Here is a 9,281-nt window from a genome sequence, read left to right as displayed (position 1 = left end):
GTCTTCCTCAAGCCCATTTATGTCGAGTTTCACTTGCAGCGAAATAACTTGTTACAGCACCATTCTCATGTTTTCCCTTTTGAAAACCTCGAGTTCATCACTTTAGTCTTCCCAGAAGTCTTCTAATTATGAAATTGGGAGATACAGCATTCGACCAAGACTTCGGGAGAAACCCTTATTATCAAAACTTTTTCTTTCGTGATATAGTGAGAAATTAAATTTTTTCAAATCTGCCCCAATGCTCAAAGCGTCTGACATCGAACTATAGGATAAAGTCACCAACTGAATAGGGAAGTGATCCTCCCATTTATCCCTGGGTTGTGCCTTCTTAATCACAGTAGCCAGCTGCCTACAAACCTCTACTAAGACAAAGCAATCTGAATAGAAATGAGGAAGCTTAAAGGGATCTTCCTCAAAACAACCTACTCTTATGTAGCAAAAGTGAGGGAACTAGATAAAGAAGCTACCAAATCTCTTCACCAATGCTTGTGCATCCTCAGATATCCTCTTTGCTTTCATGTTTTTTAGTTTGTAGCACAAATATCCTAGGAAGGCGTTATGTACCCTCCTGAAGTCTTGCAAGGCATTATCTTTTTGTAACATTGGATAAAAATCATATACAAAGACCTCTACTTCTCCTTTAGTGAGCTGCCTAGGTATCCTCACTATCTCCTTAACATAGGCTAGACAATATATCAGGTATGATTATATGAAGAAATTTTGTTTAAACTATTTGGCCATACTTAGCCGCTCCTTCATGGAATCAACAATCAACTCTACCCAATCGAGGTATTGCTTTCCTTCTAGTACCAGCTACACATAGCAATAAATCCAGTCATCTAAATTGTAGGGTTCTGCCGAGCCTCTGACTCGGTGCAACAGTAACATGACATCATGAATGTCAAGAAGCATATGGTTCTTATTGGGATTCTTGGGCAATATTGAACAACCCCTTTGGGGATCCTTCAACCAATATTTTTCTACATTATTCTGGTGCCCGGCCCTATCAGAGTTGAACGCCATAATGGATTGGGCGGGAGAAAAGTTCAAAAACTGGTAGTCGCGTAGTCTGAAAATAGGGGAAATTACCTTGTGATTAATGGCAAGGAGGGTTTCGCCATTATCTCTCCTGATAGTCTCAGCAATTAGATCATGCCTAGAAAAACATTCTCTAACCAGTTCTAGGCAAGGGACAGCTGGGGGAAAGGCTACCACCTCTATGAGGCCACTACTTAGAATTTCTAGACCAAAAGAACCATCGATCCCCTTGAACAACCTTTCTTTTAAAGCTTCAAGATTTTCCCCCTTTAAGTCTGTGTCATTGACTATAGGCTCTGTACATGCAAGACTAAAAACTTTCCCAAAAAGGTGCAATGTGGACTTCATAATTCGTAAATGACCAGTCTTATTTTCTCAGAAAATTCTACTATGAGAGAGAAAAAGCAGGTAAAAATCACTGGATAGGGCAGAAAACAAACTCACCTTCATTGTTGAGAGAAATTTGGCAACTACCAGCAAACAAACCTTCTATCCAAGAAAAACAACTCCGCAACAATGAAGAACAGATTTTCAAAGGATGAATTCCTTCATACCTTATAGAAAGAGAAATGATACGTACTTATTAAGTGCTTTAAATCCAATCATCAGTTTGGATGTGCTGAGCTTGTGGATTGGACATCGCACACATGCATTGAATGCATGGCAGCATTTTTGAAGTAACCGCCAGTTTCCAAAATGATTACTTGCCTCGGAAACTTAAACAGTTGATGTCACCCAAGATATGGTTCCAACTTCCTCATATTTGGCAATAAGTACACCATCATATCCTTTAGCCCATGGGACCCACTTGATTGAACACACATGAACAAACTAAACAAACTTCACTGGGTTTCAAGTAGTTCAAGACGTACACCACACCTAGGAAACTTCTCTTCTGAAAGGATTGACTATGTTAAGTGATGTTGACCTTTTGAACCATATTGAACATGTTGCACAACCCCCAACCCTTTGAACTAGGTTCAAGGAGTTCATTTCCTGGAGAGAGATGATATAACATATGGTTGAACACGACCCGTAAAAGAACTGCTGCAAAAAACACTTTGAGCAAATGTTAGTATGAAAACCTCCTAGATACCTATGAACCTGCAGAACCTAAATGAACCTCATGAACCTGCTTCAAAATGGTTCAATGATTTTCCGTGGTACAAAATTGATCATTAAAACTTGGCATTTCCAATTTAAAGACAATCTATAAGCAGATTAAGGTTTTGGACTAAGGAATCCCAAGAAAAGTGAGGACTTCAAATAAAATTTAATAGGGTGATTTACTCATGTTATGAAGGATAAATGATGCGGTAACATTGGCTCTGACTAGGGATTGTATTTTGTGAAGGAAAATGCAAAGAACTCTAAATCTCTGGTTTCACATAACTAAAAATAGACAGGGGAACAAAAGAGAATGCACACCTAAACAGACACAAAACAAGACACCTAAACTACTATATACATGGACTCTCAATCATAGATTTCATAGATTGTAAAGTTTTAGATCTTTCCCATTGTAGGTATAGGGCATAACCATTCCATCGGAATAGTTGAGTCTAAGAGCATTTTACCCCACCACTTCACAGATCTTGAATGGGCCTTTCCACAATGAGTCAAATTTACCATGACCACCCTTTGGTTCTTTCCTTTTATCCCATAACAGTACTTCATCTCCTTGAAGGAAACCTCTTGGCTGAGCTCTCATGTCAAAGATCTTCTTCACTCTATTCTGATGCTCTATGATTCTATGCGCTAACATTTCTCTTTCTTCTTCCAGCTTCATTAGATACATAACCCTCTTCTCTAGAGCATTCTAAAAAAAGGAATCTTCGATTACTGTTTGAAGTTTGGCTGCTAACAATTCCAAGGGTAAAGAAAGTTTCACACCAATCCCATACACAAGCTCAAAAGGTTCCATTCTGATGGCTCTTTTAGGCATAATTTTGTCTACCCATAAGGCTTCATATACCTTCTTATGCCAATTTCAAGCATTTTCATCAACCAGCTTCCTCATAATTGTGACCAAGTTCTTGTTGCTTGATTCTGCCAATCCGTTATCTTGTGGAAAGTAATTAGAGGAATGCGAGAGAGAAATTTGATGTTCATAGAAAAACATAGCTAGTTCTTCAGAGGAGAAGTATGATGCGTTATCTGCAACACTCTTCTGATGGACCCCAAAACGGACTAGAATACAATCCTTGAGAAAGTTACACACGAGCTCTGAATTTGCCTTTCTAGTGGGAATAGCCTCCACCCACTTAGTAAAATAATCCATTTCCATCAAAAGGTACATATGACTGGCATTGGAATGAGGATTGATTGGCCCGATGAAATCAATACCCCACTATTTGAAAGGTTCATCTATTACCATAGGCCTTTAAGGTAGAGTGGCTAAATGTGGTTTCCCAGAGAAAAGTTGGCACTTTTCACACCCCTTAACATGAACATATGCATCCCAAAACATACCGGGCCAATAAAAGCAATTTCTTAGAATCTTAAAGGCATTCAGAGAAGATGAGAAATGCCCGCCGCAAGCTTCATTATGATAAACTTCCAGAAGCTTTTGTTGTTGACGCTTATCAACACATCTTAGATAAGTATCGTCCAAACCCTTTTTGTACAGAACATCCTACCAGATAACATACTTAGCTACCTTTAACTTGAGATTCCTTTTCTCCTTGGTGGAAAAATGACTTGGGCAGCTGTTGTTAGTCAAATAGTAAGCTACATCAGAAAACCACGTATCCCACAACCCAATAAATAGGGTCAATGGTAATTCTTTTTCTGTTTCCATCTTATTTTCTGCTATTAGCTTGCATAAGCCTTGTCCTTTAACTGTCTTTGTAGGGCGAATGTCTAGATCATATTCCTGAATTTTTGTTACCCATGTCACTCTCTTATTGATTCCAACTTCTTGCTGAGTTAAAATGCTTTTCACTGCAGAATCTGGAACAAAAACCACAGAATGAGAGTGTAAAATATAGTTCTGAAATTGTTTCACAGCTTTAACCACAACAAAGGCCTGTTTCTCTGAGAGAGAATACTTAAGCTCATGCTTCTTGAGAGGAAAACTCATGAATGCTATAGGCACTTCAATACCATATTCATCTACTTGTAACAGTATTCCCGACATTGTATGTTCTGAGGCGTAGCAGTATATAATGAAATCCTTTTTGAAATCAGGGTTGATAAGAGTGGGCGCATTAGCAACTAAACTCTTGATTCTTTCAAAAGCTTCTTTGGCTTCTTTAGTACATTTAAAAGGATGCCTTTCTCTCAACAAGCTGATGATATGCTTGGTAGTTTCTACAAATTCAGGCACAAACCGTCTTAGGAAATTCACCTGGCCAAAGAAAGACCTTACTTCGATGTGGTTTGAAGGTAAGCTGAGATGTTGAATTACATTGACTCTCTCAGGGTCAATCTTAACACCTTCTTTGTAAACAATATGCCCCAGCAATTTTCCCTCAGTCACATAGAAAACTGACTTCTTTGGGTTCAAGGAGATTCCTTTCTCTCGACAACGTTGCAAAACTGCCCTCAAATCTTTGAGATGATTCTTCCTCTACTTAGAAAACACTGTCAGATCATCTAAGTAAACAACAATAATTCTATCACGAAAATCCTTAAGAGAAGAATCCATTGCCCTCTGAAAAGTTGCTCTGGCATTTATCAAACCAAATGGCATACGATTATATACGAATGTTCCTCATGGAGTGATGAACAATGTCTTTTGTTGTTCACTCTCTGCAACACTAATTTAATTGTAACCAGAAAAACCATCTAACATTGACATCATTTCTGACCCAGGTATTGTCTGCAAAATATGATCCATATTGGGTAAACCATAGTTATCCTTAAGACTCACCTGATTCAAATTGCAAAAATCTACGCATATCCGAATTTCCCCATTCTTCTTTCTCATAGGCACAATATTGGCTACCCAGGTAGAGTGATGAATTAGATATATAATTCTGGCCATAAGCATTCTATCTACCTCTTTAAAAATCGCATCAACCATCATAGGATTGAAATTTCTCAATTTTTGTTTAAAAGGAGAAACACCAAGTTTCAATGGAATTTGATGTTGAAAATTCCCATTCCTAAACTCCTTCAAATCTTCATAGGCCCAAGTGAATATATCAATGTATTCCTTTAGTAGCCCACTAAGTATTCACTTTTCTTCAAAAGAGCAACATTTGCCAACAATTACCATTTTAGGATTTGATTCATCACCAAGATTGATCTTTTCACAATTTTATTTCCCACCATCCTCAGGAGCTTTCTTGCCTACGTACACATCATTCCAAGTGAAAAATCTCTCTAGGGTCACTAGCCCTTTTGGAATTTTGTTCCCTTTGAGCTGAATGAAATTATTTTCAGAATCGATTCACGGATCTGGACTAAATTCCTTGCAACTATCTTTGGAACCTTCGAAATATGCCTGGGAAAAAGAATGGGTGCACTCCAGAAAGTCTTTGATCTACGCATTTGTATCAAATACTTGCCAATTGCTTGCATTATCAGGAACTCTAGGCCTATAGATCATTTCAATCCTATAAAAATCATCCATAAAATCTGGGTGTGGTAACAAAAGAGAAGCTGAAACTGCCAACGAATCTACCCTAGTGTTTTGATCCCTTGGTATAGCTTCAATTGAGAAAGCATCAAATTTTTTTATCTCATCCCAAACCCTATTTCTGTAACATTTCAATCTATCATTCTTAACCGAATAGACATTTCTTACCTATCCAGTTCTAGGCAAGGGACAGCTGGGGGAAAGGCTACCACCTCTATGAGGCCACTACTTAGAATTTCCAAACCAGTACCTTGAGCAGTTTAATACCTTTACACTTGGCTTCATTTAATCCTAACAATAATGCCTCATACTCTATAGTGTTATTAGTATTCTTGAGATCCAACTTGAAAGAAAAGGGAAAAATGTTACCATCAGGGGACAACAAAACTACTCCTTCTCCAGAGCTAGAGTTGGTGTAACTTCCATCAAATTCCATCTGCCACAATTCGCCATGCTCATCAACTACCTCTTCAGATTATTTTTCATCAGGTGCAAGGATGAGGTAGTTTCCAAATTCACATTCTTGAAAAAGAATTTGGGCTTTGGGATTATCAGAGGGAAAGACTGTGTATTTATTTTTTGGTTCGGGTTCAAGCTTGATTTTCTATTTCCCAAATGGAATGATAGCTTCTAACTAGTCCATCTTAATTTCACCTCCAAGATCTTTATAGAAAGTTCTACTTAAGAGCATTGCATAACTTGCAGGAATGTTTACCACCAAAATAGTCAATTTTACTCTTTTATTAGGGCATGCGACTAGCACTGCCTGAGCATCTTTTACCTATCCAATAAGAGGCACCTGCTTCCCATCCATTGAATAAAAGCTCCCAAATGTATTAGTGAGTGTTAAACCTAAAGACCTAGCAACAGATGAAGGCATTATGTTATCTGATGCTCCTGAATCTATTATACAATTGCTGAGCTTCTGACCATTCAGGAGAAGAGATATGTAAAAAGGTTCGGGCTTTAGAACTTCTATGTTAGGTCTGCCTTCAGCATTGTGGAAAGCACAAGGATTAACCAAATCAGTAGAAGGGCATGGAACAGACATAGATTTCTCAGCAGTGAACAAATCACTATCACCCAGACATTTATGCACTGAGAACTCTGAAGAAGAATCTCCTTTCACATACTTGACCAGTTTGTCTAGCTCTTTCAAGTTCAGTTTCAAATATTCAGCAGTAGAAAGTTGAACAATTGAAGCTTTACAAAATTCAATTATATCAAAGGAGGAGAAAGAGGAAGAACCATTTTTACTTTCAACACTTCTTTGTAAAATCTGAACTTCAGGAGTCTTAGTATGAGAGGAAAAATCATTACTTGTGGAGTCTTTCCCTTTGAAATTAGCTCCGGAAGAACTCACAAAAGGAGCAGGTTGAGAGGCACATTGATTTCTTATAAGGATTGAACATGCAAGATCTTCAAGGGTTTCCAAAATATTACCACCTCTTTCTGAATTTGACTCATATTCAAGGTAGAATGATCCAAAGTCGCCAGGTACCTCTTGAATTTTCTCTGCTTTAGTGAACTCACCTAGTTCATCCTTTGTGTTTTTCATTTGAACATGCCTTATCATATCCGGACAAGAACTCCCATCATGATCTGTAGTGAGGTGAAAAGAGCACATAGCACCCTTATCAGGAGGGGCCTCTATTTGCAATCTTTGCAGGGCAACAGGAAATTGCAAAGATCATCCATAATTATACTGGTTTGCTTGTTTTCTGCCTATATCTTGATATGGCTGTTATTAGGTCATCTTCGAGTTCTATAGCCTGATTTTGTGCAGTATCAAGATCGGTTGGCCTACTCCTTCTGAGATGGAAACCAATATCGGGAGGCATTGATTTTAAAAAGAAACATTATTGGTTGTCAGCAGTTGGTCTTTTCGCCTGAGGAATTTTATGGATAATCTTATTATACCTGGCTACATAGTCCCTCATTGGCTCATGAATTTATTTTTTCATTTGTGTAAGTTGAGCCAATAATGAGTGCTCATCATCAACATTCTTGAACAATTTCTCAAAAGCGGTTTTCATTGTTTGCCAATCAGTTATAGATCCCGCTTGCAGATGACTAAACCAATCTGCTACCCCCTCAGTAAGAGTTTGAGCAAAAAGCCTAACAGCCACATCCTCATGTTGTACTACCAATATCCTATTAGCTACGTTAAAAGAATTCAAGTGTTCCTCAACTATGAGTTTTCCATCACCATTAAACTTAGGTAAAACATCCTTTGCCCCTTTTGGAAGAGGATTATGTGCTCCGAGGGAAAGAGGTCCGATAGCGGCACCCCATGGTTGGGCCATAATGAAAACAAGGTAAATAGTGACAAGGGGAGGGGCTTGAACTCTAGTAAGTGTTAGTGCTTGCTAGTGGCTAGAAGATTAAGGTATAGAAGTGGTTCTAGTAGGAGAAGAAGGTCTGCTTTTAGCGTTTCTCTTGGGAGTTAAATTTGTGGCAAATGATAACCCTTGCAATTCTTCAAAATAACTATCAGTTGCTCCCTCTCTCCTTTGTGATCTGGTATAAGGACGAGAATCCAAGGTTGTCATCCCTAGGGTTTCTAAGATATTTTAAACAAATCTTTTAGACCTCAGCAATATTCTTGAGTTATGGAAGTTGTCTCAGACATAGCAAACCTGTGGATATTGTTGATTATGAGTTCAATTCTAACATGCTCGTAGCACGCTGATCTATCAATATTCAATGTCTCCTCAGCAAAGTCGCCAAAAATCTGTTAGTGAACGGATTTTTGCCTTTCTTTAAATTAATGAATTTCACACTCTGTTGCCTTCCTTAAAAGACAAAAGTTCACTATACAGCTGGGTAAGTGTAACATATACTACTTCCCTCTAAATTTTTGATAGGTACAGCTCCCTCCATTAGTTATTCAGGGAATAATCTAATTAATTTCAATTGGTATGCTTTTAACCTGAAAGCATGTAAGGCTACCTACTTCATTCTTAGATGAGAGGCTAATGATTTATACATATTTCAGAGAAAAATTGTTCTTCAAAATGCTTCAACATAAGAGATGGAAATGATCAAAACAAAGTTCGAACCACCAGTTCAACCGTTCATAAAAAAAAACAAATGAGAGAAATAAAATCGCTTTTCAAGCACATATCTTTTGAAACCTACAGGAAGGAGTCCCAGAATAATAATAATGTTCTGCACTGGAAAAGTGATCACTATTGTTTGATTAGATCAATATATGCAAAGATATATCACCACATGGATTCAAAACTCAAAGGTTTCCCTTCTCCCAAAAACAATGTGATCTTTTGTATACATATATATAAATATATATATATATATATCTCATGTAACAAAGACACAACAATACATTTATAAACCTTTTCAATTTTTTATTTTTAAAGTCTAATGACTTCCTTCAATACTATCAGTTATGAAAACTTGACCTCCTCAAATCAGTTATCAAAACCAACAAAGTATATTTGGGACAGATGTCCCAAAGTCATTTGCATAAACATTAAAAATACATAAAAATAGAGTTTCAATCAACGCGTCATGCTTCCTTTCCATCGCCATCTTCTCCTCCACTTCTCTGGGCATCGTGGACGGTTGCAAGTTCCTGTATTATGGATTGGTTCGGATTCTTCATAGCATTGAGTTTTGCCTTGGCAGCCTCCTTATT

The sequence above is a fragment of the Cryptomeria japonica genome, chromosome 9, assembly GCF_030272615.1.
Source record: "Cryptomeria japonica chromosome 9, Sugi_1.0, whole genome shotgun sequence".
NCBI classification, from domain to species: Eukaryota; Viridiplantae; Streptophyta; class Pinopsida; order Cupressales; family Cupressaceae; genus Cryptomeria; species Cryptomeria japonica.
This window is presented reverse-complemented; position numbering follows the sequence as displayed.